The 24,938-nt window shown below is 37.7% G+C and overlaps 1 protein-coding gene and 1 long non-coding RNA gene across 6 annotated transcripts in view; one reads left to right on the forward strand and one right to left on the reverse strand.

The window, feature by feature from the left end:
- The window catches only part of htr2cl1 (5-hydroxytryptamine (serotonin) receptor 2C, G protein-coupled-like 1), a 180,652-nt gene that overhangs the window by 58,442 nt on the left and 97,272 nt on the right, over nt 1-24,938 (reverse strand). For 2 of the 5 annotated variants that reach the window (XM_017310246.1, XM_008435328.2), the window contains exon 1: nt 7,189-7,208. The exons of 2 other annotated variants lie outside the window; for them this stretch is intronic. The gene's annotated coding sequence lies outside the window, so the exon portion shown is untranslated. Of the gene's footprint in view, nt 1-7,188; nt 7,209-24,938 lie in introns of those variants that run through there. One more of the 5 variants, XM_008435329.2, reaches the window with a different exon arrangement.
- Nucleotides 19,774-21,153, forward strand: LOC103480396 (uncharacterized). The gene is made up of 3 exons (XR_536086.2): nt 19,774-20,178; nt 20,303-20,425; nt 20,948-21,153. It is a non-coding gene; the product is annotated as an uncharacterized LOC103480396 (long non-coding RNA).

Here is a 24,938-nt window from a genome sequence, read left to right on the forward strand (position 1 = left end):
TTGTGCACACATTTCATATGTATGCAAATAGATGCAGTGAAAAATTGGGAAGCGTGTCGAAATTTAAAGGAGGCTACATTTTGGTATTGAATAAGAAAATTAGAAAATAAGCAGCCTCAAGGTTAAACAGTAAAAACATCATCCGCAGGTTGTGTGATCATGTGCAGGTTGTGTGATGTTTTCTCCACGACAACGCTATTTACACACACGCAGGTATTAAGATGGATTATAACTTGGTGTGTGTGTGTGTGTGTGCGTGTGTGTATCAGTCACTCCTCATGTTCTTCAATACAATGCTGATTCAGTCGTCACTGAGCTTCTATGCCAGCATCTGATCGTTCACAGTGAGACAGATTTGACCCAGAAATGTCTGGCTTCTTCATCTCTTATAGTTTATGTAATTAGAGTGTTTTACACAACACTGTTGTTGACAACAGGCCTAAATTAAGAAAGGTGATTTAATGTCTGCGTGGCACCGCAAAACATAACTATCCTCTCAACCTGTAATAGCTTCTGCTAATCTCACTTTCTGTGGACCAAAGCGAGGAGAATTTGGTTAACAATGTGTCACTTAGCAAAAATCTTGGAATATCAAAAACAATTTCGCTCTTTTTTTTAAAAAGAAATATTTTTAAGGTGACAAATTTCTATAGTAAATAATGTATACATTTATGACTAAAGGGACTCAGAGTAAATGGTGTTTATACATAGTGACATATTCGCACTATCCGCTTATTTATTCAGACTCATATCTATACTGTGTAAAATCCTTCCTATTCATTTCTGTTACTTTTGATTATGTCAAGATTTTTTATTTTTTATTTTATATCTAATGAGGGTCTATCTGAAAATATAGTATGGAGTTTATGGGGTAGAAGTTTGTAAGTTTTTTACTTCTTCCTACTTCTTTTCAAACATGCTAAGATTATGCATATTTTGCATTCACTGTTTATGTCTGTTACTTTACACTGCTATCATGTCTGAAATACTTTTTTTTTTAAAGAATTGAATTTTGAATTGAAGGATACACACTAACTCACCAAATCTGTGGGATCGGTTGCAGAAAATCTGCAAAGAGGAAGCTAGATAATGAAAAATATTAGAAGTTTTGTGTCCTGCATTTGGCTCATAATAAAGAAAGTTGTATTTTACAGTGTGATCACATATTCAGGTCTTTGCACATCACATTTTAGTTATAGAATAAAATAAAACTGATTCTATTATAACTGCATTATGAATTCGACGATTGCAATTTTAATAGTGAAACAAAAACTGCTGCAGTTCCAGCAACACCTAGTTTTAATTTTTGTTTTCTGTTATGACAATAGCCTCTCCCATTTCCCATCAGAAATAAACTTCCTGCTTGAACAAAAATAATCAAGAAGGCGTGGGTTTAACATTACTGCTAATAAAACACAAAACATTTGAGCTTCAATTAAAATGTAACTATTGTTGAGAGGTGAATTTTAGAGAAAAATGTAAAGAAAAACAAAGTTGTTTGTAGAGATTAGGGGTGCCGAGGGGACAAAACCGGAGCGACATGATGAAAGAACCAGGAATTAAAAGCAGAAAAGACTGACAAATCGCCGTGGAAACCAGGTGATTGCTGGAGTGGGAATAGGTGAGCCTGATTAATGGACGCTGAAAGAAGCTTTAGGGAAAAATTGACATGGGGAGCTGAGCGGAAAAATGACAAAACCCTGATCGTCAAGGCGAACACAAGGATCACATAAACAGACGAAACCCAATGAGACCGAACAGCAGAAAAACAGGAAATACAAGGTCAAACGTTAACTCAGTGCACATTAGCAACCAGATTACCAAATTAAAGCAGCGCATACAACTCGAAACACAAATTTGTACAAAAAACCCCCCAATGAGTACAGAACAAAAACACTTTAAATACTTGTTGTTTAAAACACTAACTCTTGAATCAACTGGTGTAGCTTGATCGGATGTAGTTACACGATTGATTCGCAACGAAGCCACTGGATAGATAAATAACTAAAAACTAAGGGCAGGATGAGAGGGGAGAAAAAATCTGACAGGAGTAAAAACATTATGACCCAGAGGAACGTAAAAACAGGCAGAAATAGAGACAGAAGAAATGACATGACTCTTCAAGAAAGGCTGTCAAGGTGCACTTTGCCCTTGAGTGGGCACCGACACACTCCTCCATCTCTCCGCTGTCTTCCCCTTTCAATCCATCTCTGCCCTCTCTCTCTCCATCTCTCTCCCCAGGCCTCGCAGGAAATTTTGTGTGAAGGAGAAGAACTGGTCTGCGAACACTTGGGGAGTTGTGACACATCTTGCTCTCTCGCTCTCTTGCTCCGGATATTTATACCTCACCACATTTCATCGTTGAACCCTTGCCCCTTACTTTCTTCCTCTTTAAATAGTGTATGCTGCCAGTGAACAAGATGACATGTGCAGACAGTGGAAGTGGGCAGAAGATCCATCAAGAAACCACAATATTTCTCTTCTGCGCCTTACACGGGTCGCTTCGGGCTGCGGGCTGACCGAACGAACGGGGACTTTGACGGAGTTGTTCCAGTGTGCAGGATATTTACCATTGCCGGGCTTGTTAATGTAAAAGAAAAATTTTTTTAGAAAAGGCTCGTTAATTTATTTCCCATATGGCCGTTTCCACAGAAACAGCTGGGACGCGCTTAGGAGAAGTCAGCCGCTGACGAAAAATCCTTGGCAATCGAGCGGGTGAACCATCTGCTTCCGACTATCTGGAAGTTTCAAACCAATCAAGTGAACTGATTAGATCGGGTTAGCAATCTCAACTTGTCGTCAGTGATGCTGAAAAAACATTCGCACAGAGAAAGGCCTTGCTTTTCTCAAAAAGAATCATTAAATGTTGGATGAAAGTTAAAAGTTGGATGAAAAATTGTTCCGGTAAAGTTTGGTACTTGGGTATGCCAAAAATGACAAATCCAGGTACTCTATATGATGGATTCATATTGAGAAGGTATGACTTTAAGACCTATAGATTCTTGATAGTGATGGAAAATGTACATATTTCCAAAAACACACCATTTTATCCATTATACACTTATTTTTAATCGTCTTTGTGGGTGAAGTATACAAAAAACGTTCCACCGTGTGTATTAAGTAAATAACCACAATGTGTTCTTACATAAAAATATGCATATCTATTTTAATAAACTGTAAAATTTTAAAATACAAATGTCAAATACCCATTTAGTTTTCTTTTCTACAAGTATCGTGTGTTTTAATAACATTTTAGTGACGTTGAAACAGCCAGGTCGCTCAGAGCTGCCATAACACGCGACAAAAACAAAGGGTGAGCAATGAGAATTCGCTCTGTGTGCTCATACGTACATCCCTTTCTACTATTTCATTTATTCGCCAATTAAATAAATATATCTTTTAATAATGTGTGCAGAGCATTGTAAGCAAGCAAAGTTGTTAAACCCCCCCCACAAATAACAGTTCTTGTTAACACCGACTTGAGCCCCATCGTTCGTGGTAAAGAGTCATTTAAAAGAATCACAATCGTTCGTAAACGTCACATCACTCATTTTTCAGGCTTTGTGCGTCTGCTTCATGTGGAATCGTGTGACTAAACTGTCAAGGGAACATGACAGAAAACAACTCTGATGAGTTATACCAGTGGTCCCCAAACTACGGCCCGCGGGCCGGATCCAGCCCGCCTCCACATTTCTCCCTCTGAACAATACCAGAGAGCATTTAGATTTTTTTTCATGTACCGTATTTTCCGGACTATAAGTCGCTACTTTTTTCCTAAGCTTTGAACCATGCGGCTTATAGCCCGGTGCAGTTTATATGTGGATTTTTCTTCAACCACCAGGGGGCTCTTTGGCAGAAAGTGAATCATTGGAAGTCAAAATTGGAAATAAAAGAAGAAAGCGCCCATAAAAACGGAATTAGGTTTTAAAAGGGAATTGAAATTTGAGAATGTTGATCAGTTAAATAGCATTGAGGGGAAAAAGATTTTTCGTTTTTTTAAAATAATACTGGGATCATTATGAGAATTTGAGGCATAGATATTAGGATCCAATAGATGGCAGTAGTGCAACAATAATGGATGCAAGCTGCCAATGAAATCTAAAGAAGAGCAAGAAGAAGAAGGAAGCGCCCATTTTCATTTAGCACATGCCAGTAGCAAACACGAAAGATCAGCACTTTTACTGTTACAGTTACCGTTCGGAAACTACCGTAATCAGTTCAGTTAAATCTAAACTTGGCACCTTTTTCTTTTTCAACTGTAATAAATGTGATATTCAATTAACCTGTTATAACTCAAATGTTGGGTGTCCGCCCCCCTCTGCTGCTGCTGCATCGCTGTGGAAAACCTGGAGCAGCAGAGATATCTGCGGCTTATAGCCCGGAAAATACTGTATTTATTCAATAAGTAGTTTTATTTCCTGGATTTTTTTCTGTTAAGAACCCAGAGAGGGTTATTTGATTGTGCTTTCTGGAAAACAAAAAAATTTTACATTTAGGCACTCCTGACTCCGGCCCCCCATCGGAGGAAAAGTTATGAAAAATAAAACAAAGCACTTTTGCCATCAACTCAACAGTTGAGTTTTGAGGAAAAGAAATGTTTTATGACCCAAAGAGCACAAAAGGAAAAAACACATCAGGGTCACTTTAGTGGCCTAGCCAGTCCCCAGACTGCAAACCTACAAAATCAAACACAACTTAACAGGGTATTAATTATTTTTGCCCAACGCTGTAGTACCATGTCTTTAATTGCATCGTTGAGGTGGGAAAACTATTTAAAGCATTACCTTCACTTTTTAATAGTGTTTGTAGCACACTAGCACCAGATTTGAGTGGAGAAAAAAGGCCACTTATATGTCTAACTAATCAAATATTAGCTATTTCCTTATACAATTATTCAAAGTTGTACACCCTTCATATGGTTGCTTTAGAAACAGAAGAGATTTAGAAGAAAAAAAATTTCACTTGAGTTATGGAATTTGACTTTAATGAGCGCTGTAATGCATCATGAAACTCACAAAGCAGAATCGCAGATTTTCAAATCACAGCTAAGTCACAAATTGGCAAGGTCAACGATAAGTACAAAATCTTTCATTCACATTATTACCGTTTTCTGGTAACGAGCTGCCACGAAGTAAACAGATTATTACCTTTGAAAAATTTACGAACTGTAGGTTTCTTGTGTCTAAGCAGTATTTCAAGAGTTTGTGTTATATAAGCAATAATATTACTTGTGTTAAGAGATGAGTGTTTTTTTCCAGTAACGAACTGCCACGAAGTAAACAATAGATTTTTACTTTTGTGTTCAATGTCTGTTTTATAATATATTTCCGATCAATGACAGAAAAAAAAAATAAAAAAACATTTTCACTTTCCTATACTGTATAATTCACCACAATTCCTGTTAGGTATAAGTAGTATTTCAAGAGAGCAAAAGAAATCTTACTTTTTTTTTTAACAATAACACCTGTTGCTAACATATGTTATTCGTGGTAACCAAGTACCACGAAGTAAACATCTGATTTTCCCTTTGCAAAATTTACCAACTCTAAATTTCTTGCAGATAAGCAATATTTCAAAAGAGCTTGTGTTTTATAAACAATAATATAACTTGTTATTAAATTGGTGTTAAGAGATGAGTGTTTTTTTTCCAGTAACAAACTGCCAGGAACATCAGATTTTTAATTTAGTGTTTAATGTCTGTTTTGTAATATGTTTCCCACCAATGACAAAAGAAAAACATTTTCACTTTCTTGTAAAATTCACCAAGTGCACAATTCTTGTTAAGTAGTAAGTAGTATTTCAAAAGAGCAGAAAAATCTTATGTTTTTTAACAATAACAATCCGTTGCTAAGCGATGAACGCGTTTTCCGGTAACCAAGTGCTATGAAGTACACAGCAGATTTTCACTTTCGAGTTCAATGTATGTTTTATAATATATTTCCCACCAATGACAAAAAACCACAACATTTTCGCTTTCTTGTATAATTCACCAAAATTCTTTTTAGGTATAAGAAGTATTTCAAAAGAGCAGAAGAAATCTTAATTCATTTTTTACAATAACAATCTGTTGCTAAGAGATGAGCGCATTGCTGGTAACCAAGTGCCACGAAGTAAACATCTAATTTTTACTATTGTGTCTAATGTGTGTTTTATAATATATTTCTCACCAATGACAAAAGAAAAACATTTTCACTTTCTTGTAAAATTCACCAACTGCACAATTTTTGTTAGGGATAAGTAGTATTTCAAGAGAGCAAAAGAAATCGTAATTTTTTTTTAACAATAACAATCTGTTGCTAACAGATTAGCGCATTTCTGGTAACCAAGTGCCACGAAGTAAACATCTGATTTTCCTTTCGCAAAATTTACCAACTCTACATTTCTTGCAGATAAGGAATATTTCAAAAGAGCTTGTGTTTTATAAACAATAATATAACTTGTTATTAAATTGGTGTTAAGAGATACCGGTTTTTTCCGGTAACGAATTGCCAGGAACATCAGATTTTTACTTTAGTGTTTAATGTCTGTTTTATAATATATTTCTCACCAATGACAAAAGAAAAACATTTTCACTTTCTTGTATAATTCATCAAAATTCTTATTAGGTATAAGAAGTATTTCAAGAGAGCAGATGAAATCTTTATTCATTTTTTACAATAACAATCTGTTGCTAAGAGATTAGCGCATTACTGGTAACCAAGTGCCACAAAGTAAACATTTGATTTTCCTGTTGCTAAATTTACCAACTCTAAATTTCTTGCAGATAAGGAATATTTCAAAAGAGCTTGTGATTTATAAACAATAATATTACTTGTTATTAAATTGGTGTTAAGACATGAGTGGTTTTTTCCGGTAACGAACTGCCACGAAGTAAACATCAGATTTTTACTTTTGTGTTTAAAGTCTGTTTTTTAATATTTTTCCCATTAATGACAAAAAAACATTTTCACTTTCCTATATAGTTGACCACAATTCTTGTTAGGTATAAGTAGTATTTCAAAAGAGCAGAAGAAATATTAAGTTTTTTTTTAGCAATAACAATCTGTTGCTAAGAGATGAGCGCGTTTCTGGTAACCAAGTGCCATGAAGTAAACATCTAATTTTTACTATTGTGTTTAATGTGTGTTTTATAATATATTTCTCACCGACGACAAAAGAAAAACATTTTCACTTTCTTGTAAAATTCACCAACTGCACAATTCTTGTTATGTATAAGTAGTATTTCAAAAGAGCAGGAAAATCTTATTTTTCTTGAACAATAACAATCTGTTGCTAAGAGATGAGCGGGTTTCTGGTAACCAATGCCACGAAGTAAACATTTAATTTCCCTTTTGCAAAATTTACCAACTGTCAATTTCTTGCAGATAAGGAATATTTCAAAATAGCTTGTGTTTTATAAACAACAATATTACTTGTTATTAAATTAGTGTTGAGACATGAGTGGTTTTGTCCGGTTACAAACTGCCACGAGGTAAACATCAAATTTTTACTTGTCTGTTTAATGTCTGTTTTATAATATATTTCTCATTAATAACAAAAAAAACCCCAAAACATTTTCACTTTCCTATATAATTCCCAATTATTCTTGTTAGGTATAAGTAGTGTTTCAAAAGAGCAGAAGAAATCTTTATTTTTTTTAACGATAATCTGTTGCTAAGTGATGAGCTCGTTTCTGGTAACCAAGTGCCACGAAATTAACATCTGATTTTCCTGTGCAAAATTGACCAACTCTAAATTTCTTGCAGATAAGCAGTATTTCAAAATAGCTTGTGTTTTATATACAATATTAGTTGTTATAAAATTGGTGTTAAGAGATGAGTGTTTTTTTTCCGGTAACGAACTGCCACGAAGTAAACATCAGATTTTTACTCTTGTGTTTAATGTCTGTTTCATAATATATTTCCCATTAATGACAAAAAAACAATTTCACTTTCCTATATAGTTCACCACAATTCTTGTTAGGTATAAGTAGTATGTCAAGAGAGCAGAAGAAATCTTAATTTTTTTTAACAATAACAATCTGTTGCTAAGAGATGAGCGCGTTTCTGGTAACCAATTGCCACAAAGTAAACATCTGATTTTTACTTTTCAAAATTTACCAACTGTAAATATCTTGTGTCTAAGCAGATAAGCAGTATTTCAAAAGAGCTTGTGTTTTATAAACAATAATATTACTAATTAAATCGGTGTTAAGAGATGAGTGGGTTTTTTTCCAGTAACGAACTGCCACCAAGTAAACAGATTTTTACTATTTGTTCAATGTCTGTTTTATAATATATTCTCACCAATGACAGAAAAAAAAATACATTTTCAGTTTACTGTAAAATTTACTTGTTATCAAATTGGTGTTAAGAGATGAAGTTGGATTATAGTTCTGAAAAAATTGTTTGTCAAAAAAAGGTCCAAGGCATATGAATACTATTTCAAGCGACAACATATTTAGCAATGCTTACTTTTTAAATTGTAGTTTAGTTAAAGGATAGGCATAATAGATGAGTCATACAGCCAAAAGCAGTAGACTAACAGAAAATCTGATTTCTAAAAAGTTTTATGGTATTGCTGTAATTTGTCTTAGTAAGAGAAAAGTTTCAAGGTTATTTGCTTAATATTTTCAGTTTTCCTTGTTATTTTGTAGTCTCTTTTTGTTGACTTTTATGTCAACACACTGGTGCCGTTGCACATCACAGCACCAGAAAACTACTTCTTAGTTGATATTTTCACACCTGATATTCCGGTATACTCGGTTCAATTGGGGACCACAGTTGCAACAAAAAAAGAAATAAAAAATATTTGAAAAACTTATCTTCCTCGCATTTAGTGGCGCTGGGCCAAGAACTTATGACAAAAACAACACAAAAACCTCTGAAGAAAACATGAGTGAATCTTCCTTCTGAAGGAAATGTAAACAAAAATGGAGGAGCATCAGATTTGAGCAGTCAGGATTTTTTTTTTGTTTTTGGCAAAAGACCACAAGCCATTTCTCCTGCTAGCGCTGCACTCTCACATTTGTTTTGGTTGTATTTACCCAGAATGCCCTGCGCTGTAGTCTGTTTTCTGCTTTTGGAGCGATCTCTGATCCGCTTGGCGTTCCCACGTGCATTTGAACAGCACCAGAGTTCACTTAAACTGAACCACGACCGAGGTTTTTAGGCGGACCAGAGTTGGCTTTTTTGGGGGCGGGGAGACCCTATCATAGTTGGATTAAAGCGGACTAAACAGGGCTGGTATGAACCTGCCTACGGCCTGGAGCTATAAACCTTTCGAACCTTTGATGTAATCGCCATGATCCACACTTGTTGATCCTTTTGTTAATTGCACTCTCCTGTTTTCAGTTGGTTCTTGTTATATTTATATCTGTGTTTCTGTTTGTTTGCTGTCTGGTTTTCTGTGATCTTCAGTCTGTGTCATTGCTGGTTCCCTTAAGGGTAATGGTTATTTCAGGGCTTTTTAATATTAATTTTCTTGCATCCCTCTGCTTATGTCTTGTTGCCGCTTCAGTCTTTTGTCGCAACAAAAACATGACAAATACAGATTACTTATTGGGGGGAAAGCAGGATAACTTTGGTACGCCTCATCTCTTTTAACATATTTCTACGACTTTACAACTTCCACTTGCCGTTACAGATGAATAAAGGCAAAGAGTTTCCCGTTGATGCTGTAAACAAAATTATCTTCTCACAAACATGCCCAATGCAGAATTCATTCGGGGGTTTTTTCAGGTAGACGAACTTTGACGGTAAGGAATTTAGATGGGAAACAGAGGCTGTAATCTTTTTATTATAAAATATTCATCTGGGTCTGCTCTGAAGTTTACAGACATCTAAAAGAAACGGCAGGCCTCACATCTGAGTAAATTGTCCTCGACACTTTCCATCTCAAGCAGCTGCTTCAGACAGCCATCAAAAAGCTTCATTGTGAATTCTGGTTTCCTTCCAGGTGAATTGAATGCTTCACTTTCCAAACTTTGCTCACAAGCTCAATTTGGAAAGCAACTTAAGAATAATCAATCCTGAATTCTCCCTCACCACCAAGTCTGCCAGGGACTGTCCAGGCACTCTTTCAGAAAACCCCACATGCCTTGGATTCTCATATGTATTATTTCAATTTATCAAAGGCAAGTGGAGCAAGTGTAATACTTTACCCTGGTTACCAAATCTTCCCTTTCCAGCCTCGCTCGGTGTCTCTCTACAGGAGAGAAAGTCCACTTGAGGGCTACTTGCTTTGAATCACTAATTATGTCTCTCTGGACCAAAGCTAAGACCTCACACAAAAGAAGGAATGCGCCTGACAAGATACAGTGATATCCATTCAACAGAACCCTGTAAAGGTATGTAGGGATGCCACACTAATGCCAGTACCAACACCTCACAAGTCCTGTGATGTCGACATACCTTTGGCTGACTGTGTCCTTAAGTGCTTAGGAGGATGTAGCCCCTGGCACACATAAGCCTCCCTAATCTCTTCCACAACCCACTGTGCCAACAAGTGAGTAACCTACAATCTGATCTCTGAGTGCAGTCTATTTGTATTCAATGGTCAGAATTTCAGGAAAGACACTCCAAAAAGAAAGTGTTAGCTTTATCTTGGAGGTTATTTTAGGTTAGGTTACATAATCCTAAATCACTCTTCATTCCTTATTGAGTTTAGACCTCCCATGCAATGCATGAAGGCACTTATTATTCTGCACTGCCAGTAGAATGTGGGATATCAACAGCAATGATGACTAGCAGTGACATACTCCATGTGTTATGTAAAGCTTGGCTTTTATGTAAAAGTTGGCTAAAATGCTAATGTTAGCTTATATGGCAACCATTATGTGGGCAGTTGCGCAAAAAGTGGGTATGCAACGCATAGGGGCGCAGCACCAGAGGGGGCGCCAAAACCCCGTCTGGAGGGGGCGGCCGCCGATGATGTTTTCCCATACACTTCAGCGCGTCTTACGCTCCTTCACCTCGCGCACATAACCAGGTAAATGGGGGTGGGGGGACGTCCTTCACCCTGACGTTCCTTCCCTTGGGGGGTGGGGCGATCTATGTTTTCGCATCCCCCTGAATAATGTGTAGTTGCACCACTGTCTGTGGGCTATTGCTAGCTTGCTAGCGATGACCCACATCCCACTGATAGTCTCAACATACTATTGATAGCAATCATGCTAATGTTAGCCTTCCAGCTAAAATAAAAATGTTAACAAATTTTTTAAATATATGCTGTGTTTAATATACTGAATGGAGTAAGTCCATGTTATTCCATATGCTAGTGTGCTAGTGATACTCCAGATCCTACTGGCAGTAACAACAACTTTAACATTGCTGCTAATTTTCAGCACCCAGGACCTCTGATTCGGGTCTGACCATATTCCAACGGCCATTCATGACAACTAACCCATGTCAACAGTTATGGATTGTGGTGTTTAACAATTGTAACAGTAGATTAAGGACTGGTCTGCAGAAATCTTTGCTTGTTTCTTTATTTACCTCCACCGCAAACTCCCTTCCACATAAATACCCAGCAAATAGATATGTACAGAGGTAGGGAGTAATGCAGCATGAAATTAAACACGCTGCAGGGATTTGGTATTTTGCTCATTAATGGTATTAGTCCATTGTATTCGCGTGGGCTTGAAGAAACACAAATGTTAGAGTTAATGTGAGAGCTAGTAGGAGAGCCAGCCCAGATATTGGCATCTCTTCTTTTCAGTAAGATCAAGTCCTCTGTGATTTGGTGTGCGGTTGCAATATATAAAAAAGAAAAAGTTCAGCCTGTTTTGTTTGCATCCAGAAAAGCAGATGGCCATTTGAAGAGTTCAAGGGAACTCTACACATTGCCAACATGATCTGAAAGAGTTGCACAAAAATTAAACTTTAGAGGACGTTGTCTATAAATAAAAGTTGTCTACACTTCAGTTATTTTTTATATACTAAAAGTTGTGCAAGAGATAATTGAAACAAGATTAATGGAAGAGGCAACTGAAGAATAAAGAGCGGGGAAAATATCTGTAGTATCAGCAAGAGTTTTTTAATCCTATTTTTCTTTTTTTGGTGGTTCATAAAAAATGATCCAATTACAGGTTTTAAAAGCTTACTTTAATGCTTTTAAAATTAAATTATGTCTTCAAGGAAATCTATGCAGGGTATTCTCCTAAAACTATTTAACACTGGTGCACCTAAAACCAACCAGAATACAACGAGACATTCATTTGCTCATCCTGATCTCTATTTTTAATTAGCATGCATGTTTTAAGAAGGGAAAAACTGGAGTACACATGGAGAAAACATCGGCACATAGATTTTTCATAGGAAAAACCAAGGGAAGAAAATGTACCTAACGTGAAACAGCCCTGCAGCTGCGGACACTTAGCCCCAACAACGTCTTTACGTTCAAATCAATCAAACTACAACATCCGACTGCATAATAAGAGGAAGCTATTCTCTCCCACAGAGGACAGCTACTCCCTAACTGCCTCATTTAAAATCCATGCTTTGCTCCCTTCTCTTGTCTTCATCAGCAGAAAAAAAAAGTTTTACAAAATGCCTGCCTATTGGGTATTCTAGCATGCTTCAGGCATTAATAAGTAGTGCTCATACACCGGTTGCAGCATTTTTACCGTGGACTTTGACTTGAGAAGATGAGGTTTAGGACAGGGGTGTCGCTAGGTGTTAAGGACAAGGGGGGGCTTAGCCCCCAGGAGGTGAACAGGAAGTGAACAAACAGAGAAGTCAGTTTTCCACTTTTAAAATAATGGTCAGCGTAATACACATTTTCGGTACTATACAAAATATGACTAAGTAGTAAATCTCAAAATGGTTCATTAGCAAATGTTGCTGAAATAGTTATGATTTTCTGTGGTTTTACACCTAAAATTGTTAGGTACTCTTTGAAGAACATTTGTGCAAACTTTTATGTTTGTATCACTTTGTGAGAGATTCTAGCCATGTTTTATCCCAATATCTCAGACTATTACACTATGAAGTAAATGGAAACTGTTTGAGTAAAACATGATAAGTTTATGTGATTATTTAAATTCATATTCTGGTCACATTAAGTTGAATGCGGTTTGGATACTACGTTGTGGTTTCATCAAAGACATTAAAGTGTTGAAGTGACCAAGTCCAAGTACATGCCTACGTTAAATTAAGACTGGTGACAGGATATTTGTCACCCAGTTAATATTTGCAGAAACTCTCCACACAATCTGACTGAGTTTGAGGTATTTTATATTTTAGGTGCAAAGTTGGTATAAACATACCCCCGTATTTGGTGCAAAAGATGGCAAAGGGGGACTCAGTTCGAACACATGCCTCACTTTTAGATTTTTATTACAAATGTTAAAAATCTAAGACGCTGCTAGACATTAAAATTCTATTTCAATTAAAAAACATTTCTTTGCCATAGTGCCTACAATCTTTTCTACTGGTTTTATGCTTCCTCCAGTCACTGATCTGATTACTTCATGCTCTTAAACCAACAGGTCAAGTGAAAAAGCGGGTTTACAGCCTCGAGTGTTTTTGATAAATTGATCTATAAAGACCCCTTAAAGCATCTTAGCCTACTTTCTTTTTCTTTGTCAGTGGTAACAAACCCAGTGCAGGGTTGTTGCTATTCATTAGGCAGTTCATTAAAGAAATGCAAGCTCCACACTGTAGCAATAAAACTACTTCAGTGCAGTACAAATGTACTGCTATAAATCTACTCCTGTAGGCAAGTGCTGCTGCATGCATTTCAGCTTATTTCATTTCTAAACGAAAACCGGCTCAAGCAGCTGAAAAGTCACTGCGGTCAGAGTAAAAGAACCATTGAAAAAATGAGTGGCGTCCAGACATACCGACTTATATGACAAATCACTGGAAACGGTTTTGTCAAATAACAAATGTAAATATGAGTAGATCATTTCTGATTTTGACAGAGGAATAAAACCACAATTTTATGCAGCATTTTCATAAAGATTGTATATGTATTTTTTACAGATATATCGCTAAAATGTTCCATCAAGTTTTTAATGTATTAATTTCTTTAACGTCTTTTTTTTTTTTAGCCCGGTTTTGTTTTTTCTGTCGGAGGCCTTGTATTATGCTGTTCATGAATGCCGCTACGTAAACAAACTTGGTTGCACTGCCTAGAGTATAAATTCTCACTAGACATTGTCATTGAATGGATCAGAAAGACTTAACTCAGCAAGTGCAAGAATGGTATTCAGTGGACCTTGTGGAGGCAACTTTATGACAGAGTTTGTTGGTAACATCTCTCAAAACCAACAGCAGATCCAGAAAAAGACCAGCGCTCTGGCAGCCTTATCATCAGCGCAGGTTGGACTCATCATCCACAAGGAGAAAATCAAAATCCTTAAAATAAACTCCAATTGCTCCAACCTAGTCACTCAGATTGAAAGTCCTCTGGAGGAAGTGCAGCCTTTTACCTATCTGGGCAACATCATCGACCAGGAGGGTGGAATAAATGCAGATGTCAAGTTAAGGAAAGGCAAAAGGTTTCCTTTATTCAGCTCAAGAATAACTGGACATCCAGAGAGCTGGCGGTGATCACCGAGATCCGGCTGTCCTCCAGCTGAAACCTACAGGACAAGCAAAGACTCAAGGAGAAAAAATCCAGACATTCCTGAAGAACAGTCTCAGAAGGATTCTCCACATTTGCTGGCCAGACATCATCGGTAACATCAACCAACAGGAAACGACCTGCCAACTCTCACTAGAGTCAGAAATCAGGAAGAAACGATGGCACCAGGCAGGGCACACTCTACGCAAACAGCAAATCAACATCACCAGACAGGCTCTCAAGTGGAACCTCGAGGCAAATGAAAAGGAGGCCGTCCAAGAAACATTTGAATACAAGGAAGACGTCAAGAAGATGGTCTACACTAGAAATAAAACAAGAAAGAATGGCTCAGGAGAGACATCTCTGGAGTTCCTAATTTGGCAGACCATACTCTGGGATGAGGTGAAGGGCAGAAGAAAGGAGATGAGACATACGGAGTTGAAATTGCTGCCTAAGTTTCTGTATATCCTATGAACACAAAAAACATTCAGAAGCACATTCAGCTAATCTTTGTCCTTTGATTTCATCAAATGTATCAGTTGTGTCACTTATCCTGGCATGTTATTTCAAATCCTGAAGTTACTTGAGATAAAAGCTGGAGGTGACCCTTGCCTGGCAGAAGAAGAAGCAGAGGGGGATTGAAGGAAGCCTGTGAAATGATCATACCGAACAGATGACTCACCCAGGAGCAGTTAAGAAGTAAAAACATTCATTAACTTTGCATTTTTCCTGCTCATTCATCAGCACTGATGAGGGTCCTCCTCTCTGCCGCCTTAAAACGCCATTCTCTCTCTCTCATCCACCCTTCGTCCATCCAAAGCTCCTTGCTTATTCTGAATTTTAGAGCCATTTCTCCTTCTCCTCTAACAGAACAAGTTCAAGTGGACTGGCAAAACATTTCCAGCAAAGTAGGAAGTGGGAGGTAAAGGGGAGTGTGGTGAATCCAAAATCAAAGTGATTATTTCCAGCCGACACCAGAATTGTTCCATTTAAAGGAGCCTGAAAGTAGTGACAGCAATTCATCTCCGAAGTGAGCTCCACGTAGGTGTCACCCCCGCCTTTCCCATGTTAAATGCTTCAGAGCTTTGTAATAGCATCCTCAGCTATTTATTACAATCACAAATACCTCATTATAAACTCCTTTCTTTTAATTGATTTTCAATTTAGCCAGAAGATAAACAGCTCATCATAGACAAAGCTGGTTACTTTGTTTCGTAAGGGACGCTATGACATCATGACTGCATTAAGTTGCTGAGCCGACCCCCCAGATATCACACAGATGAATACATTTAAAAAGAGGTTTGCTATTCATGAAAAACCTGGTAAATGAAAAGCTTAAATTGAGCTTCTAAGGGAGCCTGATGTGTGAAGTATGTGAGCTGTCATTAATGTAAAAGGAGGAGAAATACACTGTAGCAATCAGACATCACTTCTAGCAATTCTGTTATGTTTTCATTTTTTCAAAGATACCAGATTATTAATTAAAGCATGATGATGTTAAAGCGGCAGCCCTCAACTACAGTCACAACTAGTAAATATAGTAAAAAAGATAAAAAGATAATATTATCACTGACAAAATCTGTTTGAGGCAAGACAAACAGATTTGCTGAGCAGACCCCCCAGGTAGTTAGCCAGACAGACAAGTCTGTCTATCTAGCTAACTACCTATCCATCTAGCTAGCTAGCTATTTAACCAGCTATCTAAGATAATTTTATTAATAAAAACAGTGAGGACTGATTGGTTTTTAGTCGACATTTCTTTAAATTTTAGTCAAAATCATTAGCAGAGATCAATTTCCAAAGACTAGATAAAGACAAGCTTTGTGTAAACAGATTATATCAGAAGCTTTTGAAAACTGTTCACTGTTGCTTTGTCTCATTCTTCACTGCCTTGACATGAATTGAAGAGCGTATCTGTATTGTTCTTTGTGTTTGATTTGTGTATTGTGCTCAAATCCCAAACCGTTGTCCCCTTTCTTTTTCTATTCTTGTGTCATGTGCGTGACGCCCAGTGGCTCAAATGTTGTGAATTTGAGTAAGGAGGTGGATAGAAAAACAAAGTGACCTTGGTGTCTGCAGTTGTTACAAAAAAAAAAAAAAAAAAAAGCATCTGTATAACATCTTTTGAATGAAGTTTTTACAGCATGAAATGGGCTCTCATTCTGTAACTTCATTTATGGTGCTTCTTTTTTTAAGGTTTTTATCACACTGGTGGCCTTTATTCAGCAGAAGCTGGACACTAATAAGGGCTTAAAGCATGGGTCTGCAACCTGCACATTTTAATAATATGGAAAATAAAATAGTAGAACCAACAATGCTTTTAACATTTGGTGTGTGTGTTTACCGTCTCTCACTAAGCCATCAGTCTGCAACCTTTTTCAGACCAGAGAGACGTGTTTCCTCCCCCCCAGTCAAGCTAAATAAAACTAGTTTAAAACCCAAATGTTACATAACCTTTTGTTAAAATTTCCAACGTAATATTTCTGTTTTTAGGTTTTAAAACAAAACAGAACAAAAAAATCATTAAACAATTATGAAAGAGGACTGATTGATTTTCTTGTAAGGGATGTTGAATGTTTGTGGAAAATGATATAAATGCAACAAGTACTTACTTATCAACATTTACTAATGAGAAAAAAAACATTACTCATGTCATTCTCTTTTGGAAATATAACGCAGGATTCAATTCATGCAGGAAAAAAAAAAATTGTTTCTTAAAAAAAATAAAATAAAAATCTGAATTTGTCTTATCAAAGAGGGAACAACAGCACTGAAAACTGTAGCTTCTGTAAATGCCACCTACTCCAATTGTGAGCCCTGCGGATCCCCGTTTAAATTTGTAGTTTTGTAGTTAAAAATTTGAGCCACACATGAGACGCATTCAACATAAAGACAAGTCCAGTATAACACCAGGTTATAACAAATATGTGTGAGAACGATATGATTAGGCATCCAGTAGGAAACTGAAGGAACATGTACATGATGTGTACAAAATGTCCCATACAACACTCCTTTTGGTACATTTTCAGGTACCAAAGTATAAAAATAAAACAGGATGAAAAGGGAGAAATGACCAACAACCTCTGTTGACCTTCTCATTGTTGCACCACACAGTGCAAAGCCCTTCTCTTTTGTTATAATGGTAGAAATGAGAAAATCATCTATCTGTTGTGCTGAAAAATTGTGCTTGGACATATCTTTTTCTAATACAAAAAAAAAAAAAAACCCTGTTCACAATGTGTGAAAGCGATGAAGGAGTCAAAGGCAGAGGGAAGCCTAACATTTCACATGTCAGCAAAAGAGATGGGGGCCCAGCAGATCATTATCGCCCCGCTGCAGAGGTGGTGAGAGAAGATCCCAGCCCATCCTGTGCGGAAAATAAGAAGAAAATACTGTCAGAGGGAGACCCTCCATTTGTATGAGCGACACGCAGACACCAACCATCCTACAGCCTAATTTCCAGCGGGACGCTGGATGTTTTCTCTATTGTATGTCAGCAAAGGTTTGATTGTCTCCAGCTCTGGCCTGTTTGCAGTTTAAGCACACTCAGCCTTCTCGAGAAAGACATCACAGCTGGAATGATACGAGTTACACTTCTCTTTATTATTATTATTATGAATTTAAGCTCAGAGGGGGATTTTACCCGGTTCACTGGATTTTATTTTGGCAATTTGGCTGCTTTATTTTTAGAGATTAAAAAATAAGACTTTAGTTCCTTTAGAGAAACTTCTAAATTTACTGCTAATATCTCAAGATGTGGCAATAAAAAAACCCCACTAAATATAATAAAGGCCTGGTGTTTTTACTTTATAAGCTATATAAATAATTTTCATTTTATTGCTTGTAGGCAATCCCTTAAAAAGGAGACAGGCACGACTGCCATAAAGCTGGTGCCTGGTCTGCAAAGCGTCTTAACAGGAGCTACTTCCCAAAAAAAGTGTTTAATTTATAATGAGAAAAAAGCAATTAAGCCGACTTAGCCACCAAGTGAAAACTTATTGCTCTTTTGTTAAAGCATTAGTTAATTGTGGATAATCACAGTTTTCTTTGACAGCTCAGTTTAAGTTCACGATTCAGGCGTGATTGCTGCCTGAACTGCAAAATTAAGAAATCCTCTAGATCACACAAAAAAGTAGAGGAACGTCATTGTCATCCGTCTTTCTGGAAAAGGTTAAGGTGATCCACGGTCAGAATATCTTTTCATTAATGAAGAAACGTGGCACCTTTTTCAGAAACTGCTAAATTACTCCAAAAGTACAACACCAGAGCACCTAGCTAGGCTTTATATGTACGTCCCTCTAGATTCAGTTAAAGCCAGTGCTCATGATTTAACAATTTTTTAAAAAGAGTGACTCCCCAAAAATGGCACCAATGGGAGAGTTTGATGGCAAAAACAATTGCTGACAAAAAAGATTTTGTGGAAAATTATCCTTCAGGCTGACGTGACAAAACTGGAACTGTTTTGGAAGGTGAGCATCTTGTTAAATCTGGCATAAAACGAACATTAATGCTGGAACAATGGCCTTTGAATATTACCATTACCTTATTTCACCAAGTGGTTAAAATTAGCCTGGTAGAAACTAGCCACTTGTTCTACACTTCACTTCGTGCAGACAGTCTGGGCTCTGAGCTATCGAGAAACAATCAGCTGGATGCCTGGAGGCTGGTGAAGTTTTAAATTTGACCCAATCCCAGTCGCTAACATTTGTCCACGACTGTTTAAACTTTACCTTTAATAACATAAAGTTATCTAATTTTTAAAGTGCAATCAGTAATACTTTTATAACAAATTTATATCAGTAATGATTTCTTGGTTAATGTCAAGTTGTCATAAAGACATTTTGAATAATGTCAACTTTGTATTAAAAGTGTCGTAATTTAACAAATGACGCTTTATGACAACAGTCATAAATATTCATGAAAGCTTATTCATGTTCACGACAGATGTTATGTCATGTTTATGACAGTGTCATGATAGTCTTATTCACCCCCCTTAAAATAAAGTGTTACCAAAGCTTCAAACTGAACGTGGCGGCTGCTAACGTCAATCCCATATTTGGAAGCGTGGCCAACACAAACTGAACTGCTTTGTTCACTTCCTCCACTGCCATCGTTAAAACTACTGACAGAAGAACAGCTCAAAAAATCCTGACCCTTTTGGGAAACACGTCCAAAAAGAGTTGAAAGTGTTATGATGGCTGCGAAGAATGGAGCGACATATTCGATCCTGTTGATTAGAGAGGGGATGAAATTTATGTGCACGCATGCAAGAAGGCAGACTTGTTTATATTCTTGGAAATAGGGTATATATCTAAAAAAAAAAAAAAAGGAAATTAGAAACAGAAGAGCAAAATCACCAGAGGGACTGGAGATGTAGTATTTAAAATTACGTCAGTCACGATTCCACCATCTTGAAAAAAATGGCTGTGTAAATGGAAATAACGTTGATGATCACAGAGACTTAGTTTCCAGGAAAACGTCTTTATCTCCGCAGCTTCCAAACTGTACTTCATAAATAAACAACCTGAGGCGACACAAACAAGAGACACTTGAGAGATTTCTGAAAGTGCAGACACTTCCCCAACCATTATCACCCTGACAGGGTGAGATTTGGAAAAACTCCATCAAAATGTAAATGAATATCTTTTCAAAGAGTGAATTTGAGTGTAAAGAGCCTGAAAAGGAATTGATACTGGAGACATTTCTAAAGAATTCCCTACTTCTTTTCTTTTTTTTCCCTCTCGCAACAAAGCAGGGAAACTTAACTGCGACTTGCTTTTTCATCACAGACGGTCCTCACCGTTTGAGAAGTGCAGCAGGCAGCAGTTTTATAACAAACACAGTCAGCTCCGGGACGTCGGGCTTCGGGAACGAGGAGGTTAATGCATGTTTCAAATCGTTTTGTTGACAGAGACAATTTCTTTAGAAACGGGGATGCTATGGTTCCCTACAGGCTAACAAAAATTATATGCCAGTGAGTCAGACAGCGTGTTTAATTCCAAAATCCCCAAAGTTAAAGGATTACTGCTTAAATATTACTCAAAGTGGCTCTCAACCTGCTTTAAAAAGAAAAAAAAAAAAAGAAAAACCTTTTTAATTCAATTTGCTGGCTACGTCTAGGGATGAAAACATGCTGAATAATGTACAGCTCTATTAAAAAAATATTCCGTGTCTAAAAATGGAATAATTACATTTCAGTGAATGAAAAATAAATCAGCCTGTATATGTCTAGACTTGAGGAAAGGAGAGCTGCATTGGTACCTTTTCAAAACGGCTGCGGCTGGATTTACAACCCTATACGGCGATGTCAGCGCAAGAGATGTTTATCTGCTTCAAGAAGTTAGCGTTGACCTTGGATTCACAGAAACTTTGCTTTTTCTTTCTTCTCCTCTTTTTCCAGCTGTTTGTTGTGGGAACTGTAAAACAGTGATGAACGCTGCCGAGGCTATGTTGACAACGTTCTTAGGCACGCAACGAGCAGAGAGTGTGTTGGAAGTCTATCGCTGACAGCCTCGCCGGTTCCCTTCATTTAAGCAACAAGAACAAGAACGATTCTAGCACAATTCCTCTTTCCCTTTGTCACACTTGAGGTAATAAAGCAAAAGGGTGTCTAAGAAATAGATTGTTCATTCCTGCTGTGATGACTCTGCCCTGCAGCTGTTTCTCTTGAGTGTGTGTGTGTGAATGCAAGTCTGAGGCTTCAGGAGTGTGTGTTTGCTTTCCAAGAGAAGCCACAAATGGCCATGTCAAACAATAGATGCAGCCTCAAACGTACGTTGCATCATTCGAGGAGCAACGCTGTCCAACGCAAGGATTCTGCCTTTTCAGGCAAACAACCACCATGCGTAGGACTGTGACGATAATTTTTTCGGGACAATGTGATAAGCGATAACACCGTCACTTTGAGACTGTTTACAAGTAATTTATTAATAATGGGATAATTATTCAAGTCCAACATCTAAAAGGGTAATAAATTTTAATTTTGTAAAGCGCAATTCTGGAAGACATTTTAAATTTCAAAACCAAAACACAACCAAAAACAAGAAATACGGGAATAAAAATGACACAAAACCGAAACCCTAAAGGAAAAGGATTATAAAGTCTCTATGAATAAAATCCTCAATTCCTGTCTGTTCAAATCTGATTTTTTTTTCTCAGCATTCTGACTTTAATCTCCGAATTATGACTTCTTTAAAAAAGTTTTAACTCTGAGATTAAAGTTAAAATTCAGGTTTTAAATTCCCGATTCGAGGAAAAAGTCAGAATTTTGAAACGTAAGTCAGAATCCAGATTGTTCTTTTTTCAGTGGCCCTAATCCTATAGATTATTGTCTCCTAGATATTGTAACTGTCATTTTAATTTCAGAGTTGGCAACAAAGCTTCCAAAGGAGACACGCTGTCGGGACTCTGCCGTGTTTACCGTTAGATGCTGAGCAGGTAAATCATTGTTCGCATCGATTCGCCAATCGACGGGGAAGACGCTTTCGATAATTTATGCTAACAGTAAGGAGACAGAACCGCCATTCATCCCACTTGAACACAATCTTCACTGCTTCTTCTCCCGTCTTCTGCTTCTCCCACTCAGCCTGATGGACCCCGTCCATTTGCATTAACACACACACACACACACACACACACCCGCACACACACACACACACACACACACACACACACGAAAAGAAAAAAAGACTCTGAGGAAGAGCGAGTGGAGAGAGTAGGAGGACAGTGTGTAGAGCTATGTGCGTGGTGTGTGTGCGTGTGTGTGGGTAGTCCTCCTGGGAGTTTTCTCCAGCATCCTGACACAGCCCCTCCACTCTTAAACAGGAACATTATTGGAGATTAAACAAAGGGAGCACACTCTTCTTCTGTCAAAGAGCGATCCAGTCCTTGCTAGCACCTTCTCCATGTGGGTGCCTGCATTATAGAAACCACTTAAACTGAGAGGGACTGACAAACTGGCTGGACGGCCCCCTGGGGGGCTGGGGGGAGTGAGGAAGGAGCAGGACTAAAGAGGAGGAGAATAATCTTCAATCATTTTAATTGCAAAGCTTGTTAGGAGTTTTTTTTGTGCCTTATTAGCATGTTATTGTGAAGCAGCAGAATGCTTGATGGACAGCCTGGACGGAGCTGTTATTTTTGCGGGTATATAGATGTGTGTGTTATTTAGAGATCCAATAATTGATGTTTGCTAAACGTCGAAGGGAAGGTGTGAAGAAGAGCTCACAGACACCGGCAACTTCTGCTCCAACATCCTGTCACTCACGTCCGAGACAACCGCAATGAATCTAATTAGCAGCTATCATTACATCCAGACGCTCTGCATCAGTCGAATATTTCAGCTAAATGTCACATTAGCGCTCTGAGATTGGATCGTTTTCACCCAAAACCAAAAGCTGCTCCCCATATTTGGGCAGAAGAGGGGCTTTTCACTGGGCATGGGGAAATAAGTTGGTCAACACAAGGCAAACATGCTCCACCACTCTCTATTTTCAGCAACCTACCAAAAAAAGAGATTATTTTGGCTAAAGCTCCATTTATTTAATGCTTCGTCTAATCTGTTCCTTCAAGCTACTGTATTTTCAAGACAATAGACGCGATGAATGTTATCGGTTTGACTGACATAGTCCGGCCCACCAATAGACTACCCACTGTTACCAACTCAACAGTCGGGTGGACATTCTTGCTGTGTTTAATTAAATACAAAAAAATGGTATCAGCCAAATTCAGAATTGGCAGGTCTGGCTTTTTGGGGATTTTTAAAGGCCAATTGGTCAAAAAACTGAAATTGGTGCGCCCCTGCTGATGTTTTGACAGGTCTTTATTTTTTTTCTTACTTACGTTTTATGTTATAGCATGAAACACATCCACTTTTCTCCCTCCTGTTTTGATGTATGACATTTTCCAACTTGGATTGAAAGGGTTAAGTTCACCTTTTTAAAGTGATTTTGTAGAAACGTGGGAATCCTCACACTAGTGGACGGCTAGCAGCTCACCCGACAGACTGAATGGCCTCTTTCACAAGTTTAACAAATACAGATCATACTCTACTAATATAAAGGAAAATATGGCAGATAATAACTTTATAAAAACTCAATCCAGACATTATAGCCTGCCTCGTTAAGGCGGTGATTAGCTTAGTAGATGTGTTAGCACAATGAAGAGCTCTCAACAGAATGAATGTGACGTTTGGTCGCTCTTCCTGATTACTGTTATATCTGTTATTATGTGGTTTAGTTGGTCATAAATCAGCTCCCTGATGACCTGTGGTATGAATCCCACTCCTGTGGTCTTAATTGGCGCTCGGGCGCAGCGGTAGCTACTGGAAGCAGGCGAATGACAGGTGTGAGCACCGACTCCTACGGCGGCAACAGCAATCCAAGATATTTCGGTCGCAATTAAGGCCTGTTTTTTATTTATTTATTTATTTTACAAATATAGAGATAGAACCAGAGATATATGTTTGAAGCATTTTTTTCTGCATTTTTGTAAAGTTATTTTTGCACAACTGGGTTTTTATAAATTGCTTAAAATTCAACCAGGTTGGGTGATTTATGCCCTAATGAAATGGGAAGTTGTGGATTAGCAATTAAATGCTCCCCATAAACAATACTAAAAATGTATTATTAGCAGTAATTCACAGTAATCATGAAACAACTGGGAGGTTCATGTTACTTAAAAACTGTTTTCTTTTGTATCATGAGACTTTAATCTTCTTTAACTTGCCAGTTTCAGTTGGAGAATGTATAAAAAAATTATTTTAATGAAAGTTTTTTTTACATTTTTTACAAGATTACATGTGATGCTGACATCAACAGATTCAAATAGTTAAAAAAAAAAAAAACACAGGAGAAATTCTTTCAAAAAACTATGAAGTACCTGTTGCATCATATTCACAACACCAGAGTTTACAAACTATAATTTCACTACTTCAAAGAACAGGTTAAACATATTACCCAAATTATGTCACTGCTACACTCCTGGTTGGTGTAGAAACACGTGAAGCTTCTCAATCTTAAGTAAATCAGCAGCTTGGGGTCGGAGTAACAACACGGAGGCAACAGCCGAGTTTAAAGCCGTGCGTTTGTCCCTGGGCGTCACTCGCTGCCTCACATTTACTTTATCGGGAAGATTTACACAGCTAAAAACGTCTGATCCCTGGAGCCGCGGTGAAGAGGTAATTAAACCTGTATCTCCACCGCTCTGAGAAAACAAATTGATTTGGGGCTCTTTCGAATCAAACACGTCGGAGGAGCGCCGACGTTGCGGCGCGTAAACGTGTTTGTTGGGCGAAAATGTGACTGAAAAAGTGGGGATGTAAACACACGCGGTGGTCTGACCTCTGTGGTGGAATAAAAAAGAACGAAGAGGCTGCAGGGAGAAAAACTCATCTA

This window comes from Poecilia reticulata, linkage group LG18, assembly GCF_000633615.1.
Source record: "Poecilia reticulata strain Guanapo linkage group LG18, Guppy_female_1.0+MT, whole genome shotgun sequence".
NCBI lineage: Eukaryota > Metazoa > Chordata > Actinopteri > Cyprinodontiformes > Poeciliidae > Poecilia > Poecilia reticulata.